The sequence below is a fragment of the Lycorma delicatula genome, chromosome 13 (genome assembly GCF_047948215.1).
Source record: "Lycorma delicatula isolate Av1 chromosome 13, ASM4794821v1, whole genome shotgun sequence".
In the NCBI taxonomy this organism is placed as follows: Eukaryota; Metazoa; Arthropoda; class Insecta; order Hemiptera; family Fulgoridae; genus Lycorma; species Lycorma delicatula.
Window position 1 is genome coordinate 25044343 of NC_134467.1, and position 25258 is coordinate 25069600.

Here is a 25258-nt window from a genome sequence, read left to right on the forward strand (position 1 = left end):
TTTACGTATTCCAAACGTGGCCTGCCTACACAATTTTTTTCTTCTACCTGTCCTTCCAATATTATAGCGACTATACCAGGTTGCCTTAGTATGTGGCCTATAACTCTGTCTCTTCTTTTAACTATATTTTTCCAAACGATTCTTTCTTCATCTATTTGCCGCAATACCTCTTCATTTGTCACTTTATCCACCCATCTGATTTTTAAAATTCTCCTATAGCACCCCATTTCAAAAGCTTCTAATCTTTTCTTCTCAGATACTCCGATCGTCCAAGTTTCACTTCCATATAAAGCTACACTCCAAACATATACTTTAAAAATTCTTTTCTTGACATTTAAATTAATTTTTGATGTAAACAAATTATATTTCTGACTGAAGGCTCGTTTCGCTTGTGCTATTGGGCATTTTATATCGCTCCTGCTTCGTCCGTCTTTAGTACTTCTACTTCCCAAATAACAAAATTCTTCTACCTCCGTAATCTTTTCTCCTCCTATTTTCACATTCAGTGGTCCATTTTTGTTATTTCTACTACATTTCATTACTTTTGTTTTGTTCTTGTTTATTTTCATGCGATAGTTCTTGCGTAGGACTTCATCTATGCCGTTCATTGTTTGGTTAAATTTTATATATGTATAAAATAAATAAATATAAATGGTTATAAAAATGATATTACAAATCCAGTTATTTGGTTATTTTTCCAATCTGGATATTGCTAACATCAATATTTCCTGCTATTTTGAGTTAAAACCCTTAACTCAAACGTTTATTTCGCGCGCGAATCGAGATTTCGGTAAATATTTGTTTATCTCGCTATTATTGAATTGTTTTTCATCCAAAAAACTCTGAAAAAAATAGGTTATGTTAACAATGCGTTATTAATTTATATTGTTTTACAAAAATTAATTTTTGTTAATACCTGATTATGTTGCGCGCGCACAAATATGGTATAATTTTTTTTTTTTTTTAATGATTGAGAACCTATGCTTTTTTTTATTTATATAAACTATAGACTTTTCTGGCTAATTTGACGTATTTAAAATTAAATACGTATTAAAACGTATTAAAAATTTATTTATATCCGATAAAAACTGATTATATAAATTTAAAAAAAAAACACTACATTTCAGAAAATTGTAACTAAAAAAAATTGAGATTTCGGTAAACGTTTGTTTATCTCTCTATTGCTCAAAACTAACACATTCAAAATAAGATATTCAAAACTGCTAAACAACAAAAAAAAATCTAAACAGAAATAATTTTTCCTCCTGTGTACCTTTAAAAAAAAAATATATTTTAATATTTCATAAATGTCACGTTCACTGGTTATTCTGTTGAATTTATGTTTTTATATCAATTATATGAAAGATAAAACAAACGGCTAATATATATAAGAATCTATTTGATTCTTATATATTAGCATTTTCGTATTTTTTTGTTTTTAAAAAAATACGAAAATACTACGACTTAAACAATGACGTCAACGAAATAAAAGTACTGTGTGTTTGTTCCCTTGTGAAATATCTACACTATACATGGCTGTTATGCATATTGCATTTTCTCATAATTCAAGGCGTTGTGATTAAATCCATATAAAAATCTTTTTTCTGTGTTAAATGGTTCATGAGAAATTTGAATTTTAAAAATTGATTACCAGTGGTTAATATAGTGACCAGCGGGAAACAAGGGGTGAAACACTTACAAACATTTTGTGAGGGGGAAGAATCGAAAAAGTATTTTTTTTTCGTCATTGTTAAATATTAATTAACTTTTTTCAAATTTGATTGCTTATAACTCAAAAAAGAATGAATTTATAAGAAATGGTTTTCTCACAAAAGTAACATATGAATACCTTCCTATTTTAAAAAAAACAAGTTTGATTCGGTATGTTCGATCTGAAATCGAAGATGTCAAATATAGGATCTTCCGTATAAAACGCAACCCAACCTTATATTGGTAGGTATTGAAATAATAAAAAGGCAAATGTAAATGTAATTTTTATTATTACCATCTATTACCCTACACTTAGAGTAAATGTTGGAAGTGGCCGCCATCTTCTTAATACAAGCTTCAATTCTTTTTACAGCGTCTCTTGCAACTTTTTTCAAAGTTTGTGGCGGGATATTTAATACAGCTTGTTCAATATTGACTTTCAATCGTTCAAGTGTTCGTGGTTTGTTGCTGTAGGCTCATTCTTTGAGATAACCCCGTAGAAAAAAATCCGCCGCAGTCAAATCTGGAGATCTTGGTGGCCACAATCCTCGACCGATAACAAGATTACCGAAGAATTCCTCGACGAAATCAGAAGTTGAACCTGCGTAGTGCGATGTCGCACCGTCATGTTGTAGCCGGTAGTGTCTGTCTTCCTCTTCCAAGAGTGCGATGAACTGAAATAAAATATCCTGATATCGTTCTGCATTAATGCTGTACTCGAAAAAAAAAGGACCGATTATTTTCTTCCGCGATATCGCGCACCACACGCCCGACTTCTGCGGGTGTAATTCTTTTTCGTGATAAACGTGGGGATTTTCAGCGCTCCAAATTCTACTGGTTTTGCTGTTTACGTAGCCATCCAAATGAAACCGTGCTTCATCTGTGAAAAATAACGAATCCATAACATTAATTCCCTCACGCAGAAATCGACGGAACCGTTGACAGTATTGTAGCCGTTATTCTTTGTCTGGCTCAAAGGTCGATGAGCCGTTTGAATGTGATAAGGTCGTAATTGTAATCGTTTGGTCGCCCGATGAACAGTCGATTTAGACAAATTAATTTCAGCAGACAAACGTCTGATCGATTTATTTGGCGAGGCAAGTAATCGGTCTTTGATTTCATTGACTGTATATCTGTATCAACACCGACGCAGATCTTTTGTGTTCCTTGTTATTAACAGAACCGGTCTCTCTAAATTTTGCGACTAACCTTAATACTAATGTTTTGTTAGGAGCTTGTTTTTCTGGGTACTTATGGTGAAACAAATCTTGCACTGCAACCGCTGATTTCGTACTGAAGTACGACCCAACAATGAAAACACGTTCATCTAGCGAAAACACCATCTTGTCTCTATCAATACACTGAACGTTATGATTGCATTGTTTTTATTATCGGTAGTGTTCTACTGCGTGGCAGCGATGTTCAGATGTTGGACGAGTCCATTTCAGTAACGAGTAGGGGAGTAAGCTTGACTTTTGAAATTTCACGAATGAGTGATTGATGGGTTGCGTTTGTATGGGACATTCTGTATATCGTAAAGTAATAATTTTGTAATTTCGTAGCTCCTTATTTGTTTTTACCTCTTACTATTCCTCATTTTGGAAATATGAAGCGGTTTTCGTACTTAAATATCACTGTAAAAAAAAATCCCTTTCGGTACGTCGGAAGGTGGAGGTAAATTTCACCAGTGCTAAATAGGAGGTAAAAAAAGATTTTGTACCTTAAACTTAGGAAAAACTTAAAATTTACTCAATACGACAATGGTTGCATGTGAAAAATGTTTGACGTATTTAACATACGACAAGCCCCCATATTTTTATAATTCCAGCAATATTTTGGTCATCCTTTACCGCAAGGGTTGGCTATATCAAAAATTGTTTCAGATAAAAGTTGTAGGTAATGTTTAAAGGACTAACAACCACTTTAAACCGATTCGATACTTTGTCTACAAAGGGAGGTATGATTTTTTTGTCTTCAAAACCTGATTTTTTTCCACCCCCTGGGCCAATGGTTGATAATATCAAAAAATGTTACTTATATAAGTTTTACGCCCTTGTTAAAAGAATAAGAACTTTAAACGAATTCGATATTTTACTTACTAAGAATGGTAGAGCGATATTTTTTTTTTTCGATAAAGCCCCTCCATTTCCCTTCCCATGGTCCGATTTTGGTCGTTAACGAATTCGACCGAGATTATCGGACGAGTTATTTTTAAGTAACAATTCGAAAGTGATTGGTGCAAAATTACGACAGTTATCGTGTCAACAAGAAAGTGAAATGTATAAACTTTTGAACTGACGGTGTTTTTGGGTCTGTGGGATGTGAAACGCATGTTATATCCAATATACCCATTACAATTTTTATGAAATCGACCTAAAGGATTGGTGATACGGGACATCCTTTTCTTATTCTTCATTACAAACCAAATTATTCTTCATGTTTTTTTTTTTTTTACATTCTTAGACATTTTATCGATTCAGATGCAATTTTTTAAATTTAATTTTTCATTTCTTTATCTCTTTTGACTTTCATGTTTTTTTTTCAGTTCTATAAAAGTTATTCCTTTTTCCCTTTTCGGTATTATTTTATGTGTCAAAAGTTGTACTTTTTATTGAAAGAAATTTTTATTTAAAAAATAATATAAAACTTGAAAGGTTTTATATAAATTTATTTATTATAAATTATCTATATTATAATATACTGTAAAACTTTACATATATATTTTATAAGTTAATTGTTTTAAAATATTAAAAAAATAATAAAAATTTACTTTTAATAGGGAAACTTTTATTTATTAGTTATTCGTGTATAAAACTTTTTAATAACTTATAAAATTGGAATAGAATTTTTCAAGCATCGCATTTTAATATTTAAATACCATATTATATAATATCTCTCGCTCTCTCTCTCTCTTTCTATATATATATATATATTTAAAGAAGGAATAGAGGTTTTTATATAAGACAAAATTAAATAAAATATGTTTTAAATAATATTTTAGTCGTTTACTAATATTCACTTCAATTATTATAAACGAAATTACCGACTTTCTTGTAAAGAGTAAGTGATTTTTTTTATTTGGTTAGTTAAAATATACTTAATTTATTTAAAGATTTTTTTTTTAATTTAAATAAATAATAAAATTCAAAGTATTTATTAAAGTAAATTTGTTTTTTTTTTTTTTTTTTTTTTTAATAAAAAAACCCATTATTAAAAACAATAATGTTCTTTATCAACAATTTTTTTTACATCCATCTACAATTTTGAAATATTTCGAAAAAAATTTTTTTTAATTTATTCTAAAAAGAATTTTTGTAGAGAAAATGTAAAAAAATAAAAAATAAAATTTTACAATTACTTTGAAAATGCAACCCAATCAAAAAGAAAAGTTAATACAATAATTTCGATTGAAGAGGTTGGCAACACTACCTATTTTTATTGTTTTATAATCGTTATTTTCTATTTATTTTTCATGAACAATTATTTATTTTTGATTATTTGTGTTTTTACTTCCTTGTACTAAGTAAAGGAAATATTGTGATCTCCAAAAAAATTTCGGTTTTCAGATTTCAACGGAAATATCCATTTTGACTAGTTTCGGCGTGACGTACGTTCGTACGTATGTAACTCATACAACTAAAAACGATTAGCCGTAGGATTTTGAAATTTTAGATTTAGGACTTTTGTAACATCTAGTTCTGCATTTCCTGTTTTTATTTCAATCAGCTGAACCGAAAGTGTCCAAAAAAGCCCAAAGTTCAAAAAAGTCTGTTTTTTTTATATTTTCTTAACTGCAGTAATAAGCCCTCATTGAGAGCTTTTCAAAGATATATCATAAGTGGTAGTTATTTTCACTGGTTCCAGAGTTATAGTGAAATGAAATTTTAATTAATGAAATATTTGGCTGTTATAAGGGGAAAGACAAACCGGTTCGAATCTCCATTTTTATTTTATTTTAAATTTAAATATGTTGATTTATTAATAATTATTAACCTCTGATTCTAAAAACAAATTTACGATAAATAATAATTCAATAATAACAATAAAAAGAAACATATGAAAAATCAGAAGTTATTAGTGTAATAAAATGTTATATATTTTTAAAAATGTGTATCTGTAATTTAATAGGCATACAAGGAAGTCATGTGGTCTCCACATCAGATTTATTTTGCTTGATGATATTTCCAAATAAGCTTGAAGCTTATACGTAGAATATGAAAATGCAATTATTTTTAGCGGTATGAAAAATACTGTGTCTGACCTGGACTCGAATACGAGACCTCTGGATGAAAGTCCAAGACTCAATCACTCTCACCATGAAGACCGGCAATTCATGTCCAACTAGTGAACAATAAGCAACACCTTTCATTATCTAGTACCTTCTTTTTCCTGCTGTTTCAAGAGCTGTTATCGGTCATATTGTTCATGACCAATTAGGCTTTGGAAAGGTTTGTGCACGTCGGGTGTCGAACGTCTTAACGGAATATTAAAAAAATCCAAACGGGATCTGCTTTGTAATTTTTGACGAGCTACACAGAAAAAGGTGATGAATTCCTTAATTCAATTCCTACCGCCGCAAAAACGTGGATTACGTATTACATGCCAGTCAAGCGAATGGAGTCATCCTCAATCATCAACCAGACCAACAAAAGTCAAGCCACAGCCATTTGGACGCAAACGGATGGCCACAGTCTTTTGGGAACGGTTTAGCTGATTGATTTCATGCTTCGTAGAACGACTATAAATGCAGAAGCCTACTGAAAATTTCTACGTAATTTGTGGCGCGCCATTCAAAATTGGCGACGCGGGCGGCTGACCGACGGTGTCATCCTGCTGTAGGATAATGCACGTCCACATGTTGCGGGTCCGAAAGGTGATTTACGGAGAACATTTGTGTGAGAAATTTACGATCACCCACCATATAATCTAGACTTAGCTTCTTCTGATTACGATTTGTTTGGGAAATTGAATCAATTTTCGAGTGGTAAGCAATTCCCGGATGCCGATGAACTTAAATTTGTATGCTGTTAATTTAGTAACTAAATGGACTGGCGGCAGAAGAATACGACGAGGAATACTGAAGCTGGTGTATCTTTACGATAAGTGTTTTAATTCATGTTCCGATTATATAAAGTAGTATAAGGTATGTAGTTCAAGGGAAATAAAAAATATTTATAAAGTTTTCAGAATATTTTTTTTTACAATGAAACTGTTTTTACTTTAGAGATCTTCAAATTAACTGCCAATGTTTTATATACCAGGCGATTCAAAAAAGACTTCAAATCTTTAAAAGCATATTAAAATTGATTGACATAACTAACAGATTCAGTTGAAATCACATTTCAAAGAAAACCACATCAAGTCTGTCACTCAACGTTAACTTTGGTTAGATATAACTCCATTTTGTAATGCGACATACATTCTACCTGAAGTCGATTTTATTCCAGACTATATCCAACAAGTCGGACGTTAAATCTGCAACTACAATTTAAGTATTAGCTTAACAAGGTCAGTAGGCAAAGGTGATACATAAACCCGATCTTTAGTGAAACCTCACAAGAAAATATCATGCGGGGTCAAATCTGGGAAGCCAGATTAGCATGCAGTATGACCTTCACGACCAGTCCATCAATCTGGGAATCGATTAGCAAAAAAAACCTCGGAATTCTAGGTGGTAGTAAGGTGGTGCCCCGTTCTGTTGATAGTAATGACATCCATTCTGGTCATCATCGTCTAATCGAGGAATTAGAAGATTCTGAAGCATGTCCAGATAAACGATACCATTTACGCTTGCCTCCTGGAAGAGTAGTACAGTCTTTGTTTGCTTAGGGTACAAAAACCTTAGAGGTATCATGAATCCACCGGGTTGGTCTAGTGGTGAACGCGTCTTTCCAAATCAGCTGATTTGGAAGTCGAGAGTTCCAGCGTTCAAGTCCAAGTAAAGCCAGTTATTTTTAAACGGATTTGAATACTAGATCGTAGATACCGGTGTTCTTTGGTGGTTGGGTTTCAATTAACCACACATCTCAGGAACGTCCAAACTGAGAATGTACAAGACTACATTTCATTTACACTCATACATATCATCAGTTTTCATCCTATGAAGTATTATTTTAACGGTAGTTACCGGAGGCTAAACAGGAAAAAAGAAAAAGGCTTATGGCTATAATACCCACCTCACTTGAAATTATGGGTGTAACCTTTACCACTAATATCAAATATTGACTCATTACTTAAAATTACACTGTCTAAAAATATATCGTTTTCTGCAATTCTAAATCATCATTTCCACACAAAACTCTGTTGTAATCTGTAATGACCACGGTAAGTTTCTACGTCTTTTCTTCTTTGTTTGTTTAACCTCTGGAACAATTGCTTCAGAGGATGAGATGAATTATTTGTAGCGTGTGTTAAAATGCCTGACCGGGATTCGAACCCGGTACCTCCGGATTAAAGGAGTTCCCGGCTTGAAGTACAGTCGGTTTACCTAATACGCGCCAAACAGTCGTTTGTGGAATACCAGTCTCACGTCAAGTTGATTTCTTCGGAATATATGCAAAGCTTTCTCTGATTTGTTCTACAGCAGATTCAGGGACGCATTGGCGTCCTGGTGATTTTGTATATTTAACAGAACAACCTGTCTCAAGGGAAGCAATTTTAGGCCTCAGATTAATAGTAGAAGGAAGATTAAAGAAAAACAAACCAACATACTTGGCGTTCATAGACCTAGAAAAGGCTTTCGATAACGTAGACTGGAATAAAATGTTCAGCATTTTAAAAAAATTAGGGTTTAAATACAGAGATAGAAGAACAATTGCTAACATGTACAGGAACCAAACAGCAACAATAAAAATTGAAGAACATAAGAAAGAAGCCCTAATAAGAAAGGGAGTCCGACAAGGATGTTCCCTATCTCCGTTACTTTTTAATCTTTACATGGAACTAGCAGTTAATGATGTTAAAGAACAATTTAGATTCGGAGTAACAGTACAAGGTGAAAAGATAAAGATGCTACGATTTGCTGATGATATAGTAATTCTAGCCGAGAGTAAAAAGGATTTAGAAGAAACAATGAACGGCATAGATGAAGTCCTACGCAAGAACTATCGCATGAAAATAAACAAGAACAAAACAAAAGTAATGAAATGTAGTAGAAATAACAAAGATGGACCGCTGAATGTGAAAATAGGAGGAGAAAAGATTATGGAGGTAGAAGAATTTTGTTATTTGAGAAGTAAAATTACTAAAGATGGACGAAGCAGGAGCGATATAAAATGCCGAATAGCACAAGCTAAACGAGCCTTCAGTAAGAAATATAATTTGTTTACATCAAAAATTAATTTAAATGTCAGGAAAAGATTTTTGAAAGTGTATGTTTGGAGTGTCGCTTTATATGGAAGTGAAACTTGGACAATCGGAGTATCTGAGAAGAAAAGATTAGAAGCTTTTGAAATGCGGTGCTATAGGAGAATGTTAAAAATCAGATGGGTGGATAAAGTGACAAATGAAGAGGTATTGCGGAAAATAGATGAAGAAAGAAGCATTTGGAAAAATATAGTTAAAAGAAGAGACAGACTTATAGGCCACATATTAAGGCATCCTGGAATAGTCGCTTTAATATTGGAAGGACAGGTAGAAGGGAAAATTTGTGTAGGCAGGCCACTTTTGGAGTATGTAAAACAAATTGTTGGGGATGTAGGATGTAGAGGGTATACTGAAATGAAACGACTAGCACTAGATAGGGAATCTTGGAGAGCTGCATCAAACCAGTCAAATGACTGAAGACAAAAAAAAAAAAAAAAAAAAAAAACCTGTCTCAATAAAGGTTTGATACAAAGATTAAATTGTATGCCTACTAGGTCCCTCCGTACGGTAATCTATACAAAAATTACGATGAAATGCAGTTGCTCACTACAAATCTTTAAACTAAAACAGACAGCAAACACGTTTCTCACCAGTAAATGTATCCATTTTTAAAAACATTGGTGACAGCATTGGTGGTCAAACTAATGTGTTACGTGGGTCAAAACGTGTTGGGTTTTGCTATGAATTAAGATCTCAACCGAAATTTTTATATGCTTTTAAAATTGTGAATTCCTATTTGTATCAACCGGTATTTTATGTTAAGGTTTTTTGTATTATTTAAACCCATTTCAACAAGAATTAAAATGATTTAAATATTCATATTAAAAATTTATATTTTTCATAAATTTATTCGGTTGAATCCAGATCCTAATATATTTAAGATCTATATATGAAACAATTTTTCTTCTATATACATTGATTTGATTCTGCGTTAAATTTATCTTTTATTGAATAAGAGCACAAAATAAAATAGAACTTTTTTTCCTTCCCCCTTCTGCTTTACGTTTTTCTATTTTCTCCTTTACTCTTTTTTTTATTATACGAGTACATCAGTTTTTCTTTGGTCATGTAATCGCTGGAAATAACATCTGATAATTGGAAAAGGGAAATCCTTTTATTCTTTCCACAATTCTTTCTGTTTTTTTTTCCTTTCTATTATTTATTTAAGGTTTAACGAATTTAATTTTACTTCTTTTTATATATATATTTTTTTTAAAATTATTTTCCTTTTTCTTTAATCGGTTTTCGGTTATATTAATTTTTTATTTGTTTATTGAAATACATTGAAAGTAATTACAGGTGACCTCACAACTGAGTAGATAGGTCTTGGTATTTCGTACGGAAGGTCCCGGGTTTGAATCCCGGTCAGGCACGGAATTTATTCACAGCTATTAATTTCCACCGGGCTAATTACCATAGCTGTTAATTATGCCCGCTTTTTCATAAAAAAGGAATATCACTTAGATTTCAATTAAAATTAAAATATTTTTATATATATATTTTTTAATGTTACATGAACAGAATATTTCTAATATTTTAAATATTATTACGAGAATAATTAGTGAAAATAATTAAAATAGTCATGGACTAAAAAAAAATTTTTTAATTTACAAGAATGTAAATAGTTTTTAATAATATTTAGTTTATGTAGGCTTTATATACACTATTTTACTTAGAAAGTATTGTTTAAATTTTCGTTGTGTTTATTTTACAAAGCTATTTTACGCTAAATACGAGGGTAATTTATTTTTCAATGTCCGATCGGTCACGAAATTAAAACCACAGTGCAGCTCTTGGTGGAATTCATGGAACGTGGCACGACCATCACTGCAGCCTCATACTGCGTGACTCTTCAACGTCTACGAAGGACAATTCAGAATAAACGGAGAGGAATGTTGTCATCATACATTGTCTTTCTCCATGACAATGCTCGGCCGTACACTGCAGCTGTAACAAAGAAGCTCCTGCAGTGTTTTCATTGGGAAGTGTGTCATCACCCATGCCTTTCTCCATGACAATGCTCGGCCGTACACTGCAGCTGTAACAAAGAAGCTCCTGCAGTGTTTTCATTGGGAAGTGTTTCATCACCCATGCCTTTCTCCATGACAATGCTCGGCCTTACACTGCAGCTGTAACAAAGAAGCTCCTGCAGTGTTTTCATTGGGAAGTGTTTCATCACCCATGCCTTTCTCCATGACAATGCTCGGCCTTACACTGAAGCTGTAACAAAGAAGCTCCTGCAGTGTTTTCATTGGGAAGTGTTTCATCACCCATGCCTTTCTCCATGACAATGCTCGGCCTTACACTGCAGCTGTAACAAAGAAGCTCCCGCAGTGTTTTCATTGGGAAGTGTTTCATCACCCATGCTTTTCTCCATGACAATGCTCGGCCTTACACTGCAGCTGTAACAAAGAAGCTCCTGCAGTGTTTTCATTGGGAAGTGTTTTATCACCCACCATACAGCCCGGACTTGGCTCCGTCCGATTTTCACCTCTTTGCTCACATGAAACAGTGGCTAGGAGGACAACATTTTGGCATAGACATCGAGCTGCAGACCAGCGTAGAAACACGGTTGAAAACACAGGCGGTTCCGTTCTATGACGAGGGTATTGGAAATACCCTCGTCTAAATCGGAGTGGCGACTACGCAGAGAAATAGCGTAACTATGTAAGTACTTGTTACAAATAAAGAATTTTTTATTTTCACTGTGGTTTTAATTTCGTGATGATCGGACCTTGAAAAACAATAATAACCCTCGTATAATATGTTTAAACAAAATTCTAAAATAATAACAGATTTTGATAATCGAAATTTAGTGTTTGTTACCTTTTTTGATATCAGTATAGTTTTGTTTTAAACAGTTTTATTTATATTACAGAAATTTTTGTTTTTTGAGCGGAAGAAATGATATCTACGAGACTGTTACCGTAATTGTAATTTATTTCAAATTGCTGCGTTTTGTTAGATTATTCTTATATATTTTTAATTAATTACTGATTGCTATCTTATTGATTTATTATTAAAATTTATTGCCTTTTTAGAACAAACAATTTGAATTTCACAGCCAATTTTTTTGTTGATTGTCATATCATTCAGTTCATACCGTATTTTTCCTTTTTTAATAAAACTAGTATAATGATGACCTTCAGGAATCGAAGATACGTGATGTAATATTGCACTTATTACTTTGTAAGTGTAACCCTCGATTTTTATTGCTAAATTCGATTTTACCAATCGGATTTATTTTGGTTTTATTTTATTTATTTATTTTTTTTTTTGCTTTTACGACGTAGTAAGATCACTTTAGTTCAATTCCTGGGCCAGTCCATTTTATAATCGGTTCTTATTATTTCTGAATCATGTGAATTGTTTTATTCTTGCTTCTTTTCTTTTTGCCCACATCTTTTTGAAGCGTTCTGATCTTTGGTGCCTGTCCTCGTCTGAATTCACCCTGTAGGATTTCTTTTTGATTTTAGGTTCAAATGTTATCATATTTGTTTTAATTAGTTTGTCGTATTTTCCAGATTTTGTGATTGGAGATTCTCAACTTTTCCATATCTTTTTGGACTTCCTTTATCCATTTCGATTTTGTTGTTCTTTCCAAGTATAAATTATTTATTTGGCTTGCAAGTCTGGTGTTTTCTACTCTAAGTAGGTGCCCTAAGAATGAAATTCTTTTTTTCCTGAAGAAATTTAGTTAGTGGGGTTATTATTTAATATACTTCTTCATTTGGGATTATCCTACACTGTCTTTCTATTATGTTTATCTTGTTTATGAATTTTCTATCTTCTTCTCTATCTTTTCGATCTTTTCTACCACTCAATTTTGTATCGTCCGAAGATAGTCTCGCTGGCGTATTGTATTTCTGAAAGAATAAATGTTTGGATTACGTATTTCTGTTTTATTTATTCCTTTTTTAATAAAACTCTTGTAAATTAATAATTTTATTTGTTTTTAAAGAAGTAATGGGAATTAAAAAGATTGTTTCATTATCAATACTTTCATTTTCATAAGATATTTACTATTAAACCAAACGGTAGTATATTTTCTTTTAAATTTTACTATTTCAAGTACATTATCAAGTTTTGTACGCTCCCCAGTACTGTCAAATACTGCTATCTAGCGGTACGATTCGTAAAGGTATATTAAAAAATTGAATAAAATGACATTTTTGAGTCCCGCGGTTCATCAAATGGGAAAAAAACGTTGTCTAACAAAATTTCAGATATTTTTTGGAAATATTCTTTATTACAAATCTAATTGAACTGAAATATAGAGTTATGATTAAAGAATGGTGCAGTTTTGAACATGGTTTAAATTAAAACAGAATTACTTTCAGTTTATGTTTTTTATTTTTCCATTTTGTCGTCTCAAACATTTTTTTTTACATAATTAATAAATTTCAATATGTGCGCCCTTAGTCCCTCGACAAATGTCCAAACGATACTCAACTTCTCTCCAAACATTAGTTAACATTTCTTCGTTAATAGTTGTCACTGCTTCATTAATCCTGTTTTTTAAGTGGTTTAGGTCGCGAATTTTTTGTGTATAAACAACGCTTTTGATGTACTCCTAAAAGAAAATGTCACAAGGTGTCAGGTCTGGACTCCTTGGAGGCCAAAGTACGGGTCCTTGACGGCCTATCCATCGATCTCCAAATTTATCGTTCAAAGCGTCCGTGACCGACGCATTGAAGTGAGGGGGAGCACCATCTTGTTGGAAATGAAGGCGATGAATGTTTTCGAGTTCATCCGGCTGAGGAAAGCAATAACCGGTTAACATGTCAAAATACGCAACTCCATTAATTGTTTTGTCAACAAAGAAGAAAGGCCCTATTACACGATTTTTCATCACACCACACCAAACATTAATTTTAGGCGAATCGCGTTGTTTCTCAATAATTGCATGTGGGTTTTCAGAGCCCCATATTCGTGAATTGTGTCTGTTAACACATCCATTCCTATGGAATGTAGCTTCGTCTGTAAAACTTATATCGTCTAAAAATGATTCGTTTTCACTTATTCTGTCTAACTTTTAAACAGCTAAATTGTAACGTTTTATACCATCATCGGGTTTCAACTCCTGCAGTATCTGGATTTTATAAGCGTGTAATTTCAGTTTTTTACGTAAAACTTTGTGAACTGATAATTTTGGAATACCTAATTCGACGCTTCGACGGGGGATGCACTTCCAAGGACTTCTAATTGCCGATCGTCTAATTAGTTCAACCGTTTCGTCCGGTACACTTGGTCTGCCGGTTGATTTCTATTTCTTAACCGATCCGGTTTCTTTGAATCGTTTGAACCGACGTGTTATGTTATTTTTGTGTGGCGGATCTCTTCTGAATTCACGTCGAAACGCACGTTGAACTAAAATTACGGATTTAATTCAGCAATCAATAAAACATACTTTGCTTTGTCTTTATCCGAGAACATAGTAACTCACTAAACTCACCGCAACAACAATAAAAGAACCGACGTTGTGGTTACAACTGCTGATAAACAAACCTTTGGGTTAGAAGATTTTCAAGGATATCAATATAGCGTCTAGAAATTTCCCTACAACCTTCCTATGAATTACTGAAACCGCAACATTCTTTTATGATAACCCTGTATAATGTTTTCACGCTTATTTTTTCCCCTATTTTCACTCTTAGGTTAGGTCATGTTTAGAACTGTAAACGTAGTTCATTGACTTCCTCGCCTCTTACCGATGAAAGTTCAAACAAACTCCGTGATTAATAATTTTGTTCATTAAATTATTATTATATATAACATATAATTTTATTTTTCCTTCCATAAGAAAAAGTAGAGGAAAAATCTTTTCATTTATTAATGTTTTTTAATGCATTTTTTCGCCTTCTTAGACATACTCATACTGAAAGTACCCCCTCCCACAAAAAATAAATTACTTTAGTAGTAATATTGGTGTTGGGGAGCCGATCCAAATTTAAAAATTAGATTTTTTTTTAATTTAAATTTTTTTCGGAAATTTAATCATTATTCAAAGATTTAAAACAAAAACCTTACGTAAATTTTCATTGTACATTTTTTAATGAACTTTTTTATGTTTCTTTTAACGTAATAAAATTGAAAAAACAATAAATTTCTTGAGAGTAAATTTTGGTGTGGGGGAACCAAAAAAAAATTAAAAACTGTACATTTTTTTAATCTTTTTTGTTTATATAAACATATAATGAAAATTTTAAAATAAAGCTTCAACAGAAATTACCTTCATACCATATATTAAGTATAGTTAACTTTTTTCATACGTAATTATTTTTCCACTATATAAAAATAAATAAGCAGTGCCAGGAAAGTATTACATCTTTTTTACAGAGTTTTTTTATTTGTTTAAATCTTATTTATTTTATGTTTAATTTCATTTTTAAAATTAAAATCTTGCAATTTAAATTTAATTCTAAGTCGTTTCTTGTTTCTACTTCTTAGCAAAATAAAGGTTGTCCCATATAAAAGGCAACCCAACCTTATATTGGTAGGTATTGGAATAAAAAAAAAGCATGTGTAAATGTAAATGTAATTTTTATTATTACCATCCATTACCTTACGTTTAGAGTAAATGTTGGAAGTGGCCGCCATCTTCTTGAATACAAGCTTCAATTCTTTTTACAGCGTCTCTTGCAACTTTTTTCAAAGTTTGTGGCTGGATATTTAATACAGCTTGTTCAATATTGACTTTCAATCGTTCAAGTGTTCGTGGTTTGTTGCTGTAGGCTTTTTATTTGAGGTAACCCCGTAGAAAAAAATCCGCCGCAGTCAAATCTGGAGATCTTAGTGGCCACAAGCCTCGACCGGTAACACGATTACCGAAGAATTCCTCGACCAAATCAGAAGTTGAACCTGCGTAGTGCGATGTCGCACCGTCATATTGTAGCCATCAGTGTCTGTCTTCCTCTTCTAAGAGTGCGATGAACTAAAATAAAATATCCTGTTATCGTTCTGCATTAATGGTGTACTCGAAAAAAATAGGACCGATTATTTTCTTCCGTGATATCGCGCACCACACGCCCGACTACTGCGGGTGTAATTGTTTTTCGTGATAAACGTGGGGATTTTCAGCACTCCAAATTCTACTGTTTTGGCTGTTTACGTAGCCGTCCGAATGAAACCGTGCTTCATCTGTGAAAAATAACGAATCCGTAACATTAATTCCCTCACGCAGAAATCGACGGAACCGTTGACAGTATTGTAGCCGTTTTTCTTTGTCGGGCTCAAGAAGTCGATGAACCGTTTGAATGCGATAAGGTCGTAATTGTAATCGTTTGGTCGCCTGATGAACGGTCGATTTAGATAAATTAATTTCAGCAGACAAATGTCTGATCGATTTATTTGGCGAGGCGAGTAATCGGTTTTTGATTTCAGCGACTGTATCTGTATTCAACATTGACGCAGATCTTTTGTGTTCCTTGTTATTAACAGAACCGGTCTTTCTAAATTTTGCGACTAACCCTAAAACTGATGTTTTGTTAGGAGCTGGTTTATCTGGGTAATTATGGCGAAACAAATTTTGCACTGCAACCGCTGATTTCGTACTGAAGTACGACTCGACAATGAAAACACGTTCGTCTAGCGAAAACACCATCTTCTCTGTAGCAATACACTGAACGTTATGATTGCATTGTTGTTACTATCGGTAGTGTTCTACTGCGTCGCCGCGATGTTCAGATGTTGGACGAGTCCATTTCAGTAACGAGTAAGGGAGTAAGCTTCACTTTTGAAATTTCACGGATGAGTGATTGATGGGTTGCGTTTTATATGGGATACTCTGTATATTAAAATATTTATTTTTAAGTCTTCATTCTAATTAACTGTTCTCTAATTAGTCCTTCATTTATAGTATTCCATCCTGTATAAAAAAAAAATAAATAAATTACAGGATTGTTTTGATTATTTATCTTGAACATTTCTTAATTAAAGCTTCCTTTTTTGTTCAGCTAATTTTAACTGCGATAATTTTCTATTTAAATCTGTTTTTCCTTAAATTTTATTTATTTTCTACAAATTGATTTTAAATAGAATAGGTCACTGATTCCCATACTGTGCGCCACGACCTCTTCATAGCCGTGTAATATTGTAAAAGCTTCATAATTAATTGAACCAAGATACACGAGTTTTATTTATTTTTATCTCTACTTATGAGTAGTCATACTTTTACTTAGGGTAGGGCGCCATGGAGAAATTTTAATTGAAAACTGGGACCGCGACTCGGAAAAGTATGGGAACCACTGTTGCAATGGTAGATAAAATTAATTTTTTATTACTAATTTTACTTACTTCCGTGTAAGCAGTAAATGAAGTAGGTATTTAGAAACAAAAAGAAATGGGGTACTACATAATTAAAATTATAAGAATGCTATTGATGAAGAAAGTAAAAGGAACTGTCGGAAATTAAGAAATGCTATAAACAGGAAGTGCAAACTGGTGAAAGAAGAGTGGATTAAAGAAAAGTGTTCAGAAGTGGAAAGAGAAATGAACATTGGTAAAATAGACGGAGCATACAGGAAAGTTAAGGAAAATTTTGGGGTACATAAATTAAAATCTAATAATGTGTTAAACAAAGATGATACACCAATATATAATACGAAAGGTAAAGTCGATAGATGGGTGGAATATATTGAAGAGTTATACGGAGGAAATGAATTAGAAAATGGTGTTACAGAGGAAGAAGAGGAAGTTGAGGAGGATGAAATGGGAGAAACAATACTGAGATCTGAATTTAAGAGAGCATTAAAAGATTTAAATGGCAGAAAGGCTCCTGGAATAGACGGAATACCTGTAGAATTACTGCGCAGTGCAGGTAAGGAAGCGATTGATAGATTATACAAACTGGTGTGTAATATTTATGAAAATGGGGAATTTCCAACAGACTTCAAAAAAAGTGTTATAGTAATGATACCAAAGAAAGCAGGGGCAGATAAATGTGAAGAATACAGAACAATTAGTTTAACTAGTCATGCATCAAAAATCTTAACTAGAATTTTATACAGAAGAATTGAGAGGAGAGTGGAAGAAGTGTTAGGAGAAGACCAATTTGGTTTCAGGAAAAGTATAGGGACAAGGGAAGCAATTTTAGGCCTCAGATTAATAGTAGAAGGAAGATTAAAGAAAAACAAACCAACATACTTGGCGTTTATAGACCTAGAAAAGGCTTTCGATAACGTAGACTAGAATAAAATGTTCAGCATTTTAAAAAAATTAGGGTTCAAATACAGAGATAGAAGAACAATTGCTAACATGTACAGGAACCAAAAAGCAACAATAACAATTGAAGAACATAAGAAAGAAGCCCTAATAAGAAAGGGAGTCCGACAAGGATGTTCCCTATCTCCGTTACTTTTTAATCTTTACATGGAACTAGCAGTTAATGATGTTAAAGAACAATTTAGATTCGGAGTAACAGTACAAGGTGAAAAGATAAAGATGCTACGATTTGCTGATGATATAGTAATTCTAGCCGAGAGTAAAAAGGATTTATAAGAAACAATGAACGGCATAGATGAAGTCCTACGCAAGAACTATCGCATGAAAATAAACAAGAACAAAACAAAAGTAATGAAATGTAGTAGAAAAAACAAAGATGGACCGCTGAATGTGAAAATAGGAGGAGAAAAGATTAAGGAGGTAGAAGAATTTTGTTATTTGGGAAGTAAAATTACTAAAGATGGACGAAGCAGGAGCGATATAAAATGCCGAATAGCACAAGCTAAACGAGACTTCAGTAAGAAATATAATTTGTTTACATCAAAAATTAATTTAAATGTCAGGAAAAGATTTTTGAAAGTGTATGTTTGGAGTGCCGCTTTATATGGAAGTGAAACTTGGACAATCGGAGTATCTGAGAAGAAAAGATTAGAAGCTTTTGAAATGTGGTGCTATAGGAGAATGTTAAAAATCAGATGGATGGATAAATTGACAAATGAAGAGGTATTGCGGCAAATAGATGAAGAAAGAAGCATTTGGAAAAATATAGTTAAAAGAAGAGACAGACTTATAGGCCACATACTAAGGCATCCTGGAATAGTCGCTTTAATATTGGAAGGACAGGTAGAAGGGAAAAATTGTGTAGGCAGGCCACGTTTGGAGTATGTAAAACAAATTGTTGGGGATGTAGGATGTAGAGGGTATACTGAAATGAAACGACTAGCACTAGATAGGAAATCTTGGAGAGCTGCATCAAACCAGTCAAATGACTGAAGACAAAAAAAAAAAAAAAAAAAACATAATTAAAAGAAATCTGCATTATGGTGGGTTTTTAATTTTGTCTGCCATCGTAATTTTTGTTGTAATCTCGAAAAATTTCGGTTTTCAGATATCAACGAAAATATCCATTTTGGCTAATTTCGGCGTGACTTCTGTACGTATGTGTATCACATAACTCAAAAACGATTAGACGTAGAACGTTAAAATTTTTGATTTAGACTCGTGTAACATCTAGTTGTTCACTTCCCCTTTTGATTGCGATTGACTGGACCGAAAGTGTCGAAAAAAGCTCAAAATCATAAAAATTTTGATTTGGACTTTTTCTTAACTGCAATAAGAAACCCTTGTTGAGAGATTTTCCATGATATATCATAAGTGGTACTTATTTTCTTTGCTTCCAGAGTTATAATCAAATAAAATCTTAATGAAATATTTGGATCTTACAAGGGGAAGGCACATCGGTTCGAATCCGACTTCATTTTCGACTTTTTTTTTAAATTTAAATAAATGTATTTATTAATAATTATTAACCTGTGATTGTAAAAAGATTTTTCCAATAAATAAAAACTCAATTATAACAATAAAAAAAAAATTGAAAAAAATCAGAATTTATTAGTGAAATATATTTTAATTTACTTTTAATATTCCATTTTAATTTGTTTATTAAAATAATTTGTTTTTATTTTACTTGGTTGTACAATGTAAGACGAATTTGATAATTTAATTTTCTAAGATAAAAATAGTTTTCTAAAGATTATTTAAGTGGAACTTTAATTACACAATCGAATTTGATAATACTGTCTTAATAATCACATATTTACATCTTGATCCCTGTTTACTAACGGTTTTGAATTTACCAGTCGATGAATCCTACATTAGGATATTGATTAAAGGACAATTAGCATTATCCTTAAGCTACAGAGTGAATCCTGGAGGATATATCTATTCTATGAAGAGGCTCTGCTTTATCCTGTAAATTCCCTTGAACCATTAATTTGGATTATTGTCAATATTATTCTCTGAGATGATTCAAGATTCCTGAATTAATCTATCCTGACAAGGAATTCTTTTCGTATAGGGAAAAACAAGAGAAGGATAGTTGCCGATTTTCATGGCGGAGCGGTAGCGTCTTGGTTTTTCATCCGAAGGTCCCGGATTCGAATCTCGGTCAGGCTGATTTTGAAATATTTTTTTTAATAATATATTGATTATTTTAGGTATCGGAACTACTTATAATTATTCAATAAAATTACGAAAAATTTATTTATTGAAACGTCGCAACAGGTAATATTACAAAAAATGGAAAAAAAAGTAATTAAATCTGACTGGCCTAATCCACTTTTCTTTTTTTTTTTACTTTTAAGGCTGCAAAGGACCACTTTAGTCAGAATAATTCAAGTCTTTTTTACCATCTTTTGGCCTTTAAGTTCTTAGCTTTTACTTTCTACCAATATTTAGTCATTCTTAATAATCTTGCTTTACATTCCTCTTCCGAATAAACCCTTTTTGTATAATTAAAAGTTCTTGGTATTCGGATCTTTAATAACAAATTTTAATTTTTCGGATTTATTAATTAAATTTTCGTAAGACAAATTTAATTCTTGCATGTCTTCTTTAATTTCTTTGATCCATAATGGCGGATTATTTAAAGATCAAAATCGATCGTTAATTCTCTTAGTAATCCTATTCTGCGGTAATCTTAACAAGTGTGCGCAGAAAGAAATTCGCTTCTTTTTCATAGTATCAATTAAGGATTACAAGTTTTCGTACAGAAATTTATTAGGCAATAATCTGTACTGATTTTCATGTTTATATTTTTTGTTTACGCAGATTCTAAGAATCCTGCGTTCAACTTTAAGCAAAGGTTCAGTCCTATTTTTATGATTTAATCTAAATAAAGTTTCGCTCGCGTAAGTAATTACCGGTTTAACCACAGTTTTGTAATGTCTAAGTTTAGTGTTAACCAAGAGTGATTTTTTGTTACTTGTAGCACTTTAATTAATTTATTAAATTATTTAATATTAATTATTATTAATAATAATAAATTATGATTATTAAATCCACTTTTATTAAACAAATATAAAAAAGGTTTCTAGTATTAAATGTAAATTTAAAAATATTGTTGTGGCTGAAAAGCTTTTTTTTTTTAACCTCCGGGGGTCCGCAGTTACGCATTTTTTCCGCTGAAGATGAGATGGATGTTTTGTAACGTGTGTAAAAAATGCCATGTCTAACCGGGATTCGAAGCCAGGATCTTTGGGTGAAAGGCTGAGACGCTACCACTCGCGCCACGGAGGACGGGTGACTTGATCATAAGCGCTTTATGATAATGAATCTTATACTTTATCGGCTAGATTTTAATGTTTTATTTTTAATAAACTTTCTAAATACGTAAATTCCTTTTTAGTTTCTGTGGTCTGTATTTATACAATTTTATTTAGAATCAATTTTCTAAAAATTTATTTAAAACTAACAGACCCGACAATGCTTTCCTATTGCTAGATTTGAGTAAATTTATAGGTTAAATGAACACAATCGAAAGTTTGATAAAACAATAACAAGATGAACATTTCGGAACTTCACCAAATTCGCTTTATCCCTTTCTCCGTTTTCCAATTCGCTTTTCTATTTCCTATTTTCATTTTTATCAATTTCCTTTTTATATTTTCTCCCTTTCCCTATTCATTTCCTTTTCCACGTTTCACAATTTTTTTTCCATTTTTCCCTTCTTCTGTTTTACCTTTATAGATTTCTTTCTTTTCCGTTTTATCCCTTTTTCCCCGCGTGTAAATCGGTCCAGTTTTTTAGTCTAAATTCGAATCCCAAGAATTTCATTAGGTCTTAAATTTACTGAAGTTGTAGCAAAGGCGAAATGTATCACTATTTAGTGGAAACGCTTCTATTGAAGCGTTTCCACTAAAACTTGGACAATCGGAGTATCTGAGAAGAAAAGATTAGAAGCTTTTGAAATGTGGTGCTATAGGAGAATGTTAAAAATCAAATGGGTGGATAAAGTGACAAATGAAGAGGTATTGCGGAAAATAGATGAAGAAAGAAGCATTTGGAAAAATATAGTTAAAAGAAGAGACAGACTTATAGGCCACATACTAAGGCATCCTGGAATAGTCGCTTTAATATTGGAAGGACAGGTAGAAGGGAAAAATTGTGTAGGCAGGCCACGCTTGGAGTATGTAAAACAAATTGTTAGGGATGTAGGATGTAGAGGGTATACTGAAATGAAACGACTAGCACTAGATAGGGAATCTTGGAGAGCTGCATCAAACCAGTCAAATGACTGAAGACAAAAAAAAAAAAAATACATAACGTATTAATAAAACTGCGTAGTAATATGCCCTATGCTTATAAATTAATGTAGAAATAATCAATAGTTTTACTCATCTACAGTATTGTATTTTTATCATATTATTTTGCGGCAAATAGATGAAGAAAGAAGCATTTGGAAAATTATAGTTAAAAGAAGAGACAGACTTACAGGCCACATACTAAGGCGTCCTGGAATAGTCGCTTTGATATTGGAAGGACAGGTAGAAGGGAAAAACTGTGTAGGCAGGCCACGTTTGAAATATGTAAAACAAATTGTTAGGGATGTAGGATATAGAGGGTATACTGAAATGAAACGACTAGCACTAGATAGTGAATCTTGGAGAGCTGCATCAAACCAGTCAAATGACTGAAGGCAAAAAAAAAAAAAAAAATTTGAACAATGAAAAATAGTATTCGATATATAAAACAGTTAACACTACTAATAACAGAATGTTTTAAACATTAAGAACATTTTTAAACACTAAATACTACGAACAGTAAGTTTTAACCACATAATGTAGACATATTTTAACTTACATTATTCTTTTTTTAAAAAAACTCGTATTTTTAAAAAAAAAACTTTTTTTGTACGGCGCTAATGCTGCTTCAAGCTGTTGTGTAAAATTTATTCACCCCTCTATAGAAGGGTATATTTCAAAATCCTTGTTTATTACCTGGCTAACTAGATAAACAATTTCGTTTACAGATTTTAAGTTGTAATTTATTCTTCATTTTCCTTTCCATCTGCCGGAGTAGATAAAGGCTGTTGCGTTATCTTAAAGTTTCTCTTTTGTGATCTCTTCCTTGTAACAGTGCATTATGCCCTGAATATCTTATATGTTAATTTAATTGAAATCTTCACCTTGAATTAGCAGAATATAATTTTTTTCTTAACGATGCTGGGCCACAAATTTCGTCAGCATGCATTAATCGCTGATGGTTTAATGTCAACGAATCCTTAATACAATGCGACCTGTATCAGTGTATTTTTTCCATAACTGAGTTACTTTCAATGAATTATCCATCTACGTTTCACGTATCAATTAACTGAAAATCCGTCCCAGATAATACGCTTTGAAAGAAACGATGGTTCCTTGATTTAAAGGTATATCAGAGTTGACGTGTTTGGTGGCAGAAATAACATTTTTTTCCATTAGGATGCAAATTTTTTTTTCTTCTTGTATATGTCCTGGAGCATTATATGAAAAGAAGAACTTTAAATTGCAAAGACTTCTTTTTTAGATAAAGTTCGACATGTTGCGTAAAAAAAATGAAACCATACAATAAAAAGGGATACTGTTACCCACCTACGCGTTTCGGTTTGATTTCCATAAAACTGGTAAATGAGTTTTACCTTTCTATATATATATATATATATATATATATATGAAACCACAGATTCAGTTAATAGTATTTTTGTACTCCTCATATCTCAAAACGTAAAGAAAATTATTTTCACCCCGCACTTATGCAATTGAAAATAATAAATATCGTTCTTTTCTTGGAAATGTTGTTAAAAAATATATTTATCAAATTGGAAATGTAATAAATACGAGATAAATATGAAATATTTATTATTTTCATATACAGAGTGATTCAAAGAAACGGGAAATTAAAAAAATTAAATAACGTTAATGAAAAATTTTTTTTAGAAAATGAATTTTATTTCATGTAATTGTACAAATGTTGCCATTTTAGGATACATACATTTTAGTTTATTTTTTAAAGATGACATCTTCCAGGTGACCTCCTCTTCTACGTAAACACTCACGAAGTCTCTTCGTTAAATTGTTCACGGTTTGACGTAACATCTCAACTGGAATTTCCGTAATTGCTTCTCGGATCTTTGCCTTCAGTTCTTCCGTTGTAACAGGTCTACTGTGGAGTGGAACACTTTGCTTTTAAGGTGATCCCGCAAAATGTAATCGTAAGCTGAGAGATCAGGCGATCTGGGAGGCCATCTAATGTCCCCGTTTCGTGAAATTACACGTTGTCCAAACAATCGGCGTACAGCTGCCATCGATATTCGTGCAGTATGTGAAGTTGCTCCGTCTTGTTGAAACCAAGCTGTGTTAAGAATCGGTGGAAATCTCTTTTGTTGTTCCACAACAAAGGTTTCAAGCACGGCTACGTAACGAGCCGACGTCACTGTAATCGCAAGACCGTTGTCATCCTCAAAAAAATAAGTGCCTATAACACCGTAAGATGACATAGCACACCACACGGTCACTTTCTGGCCGTTCAACGGACGCTGGTGTAGCTGCGTAGGATTTTCTTGTGCCCGGTATCTGAAATTTTGCTTGTTAAAAATCTACTGAGGTGGAAATGCGCTTCGTCTGACATCCACAGTTCGTGAACAAACTCTTCGTTATCATTTATCTTCTGAAGCATTACATTACAGAATCGTGCTCGCACAACTGCATCGTTCGGTTTCAGTTCCTGGACGATCTGCAACTTGTACGGATGGTATTGCAAGTCCTTCACTAATACTCTTCGAATGCTTAAACTATGCGATCGTAAAGATGCTGAGAGACGACGGATTGACCGATGCGGACTTCGTGCGAGAGCATCTTGTAAAGCTTGAACATTCTGTGGTGTACGGACGGTTCGCTCACGGCCTGGAGGTTTCCTTTTCATT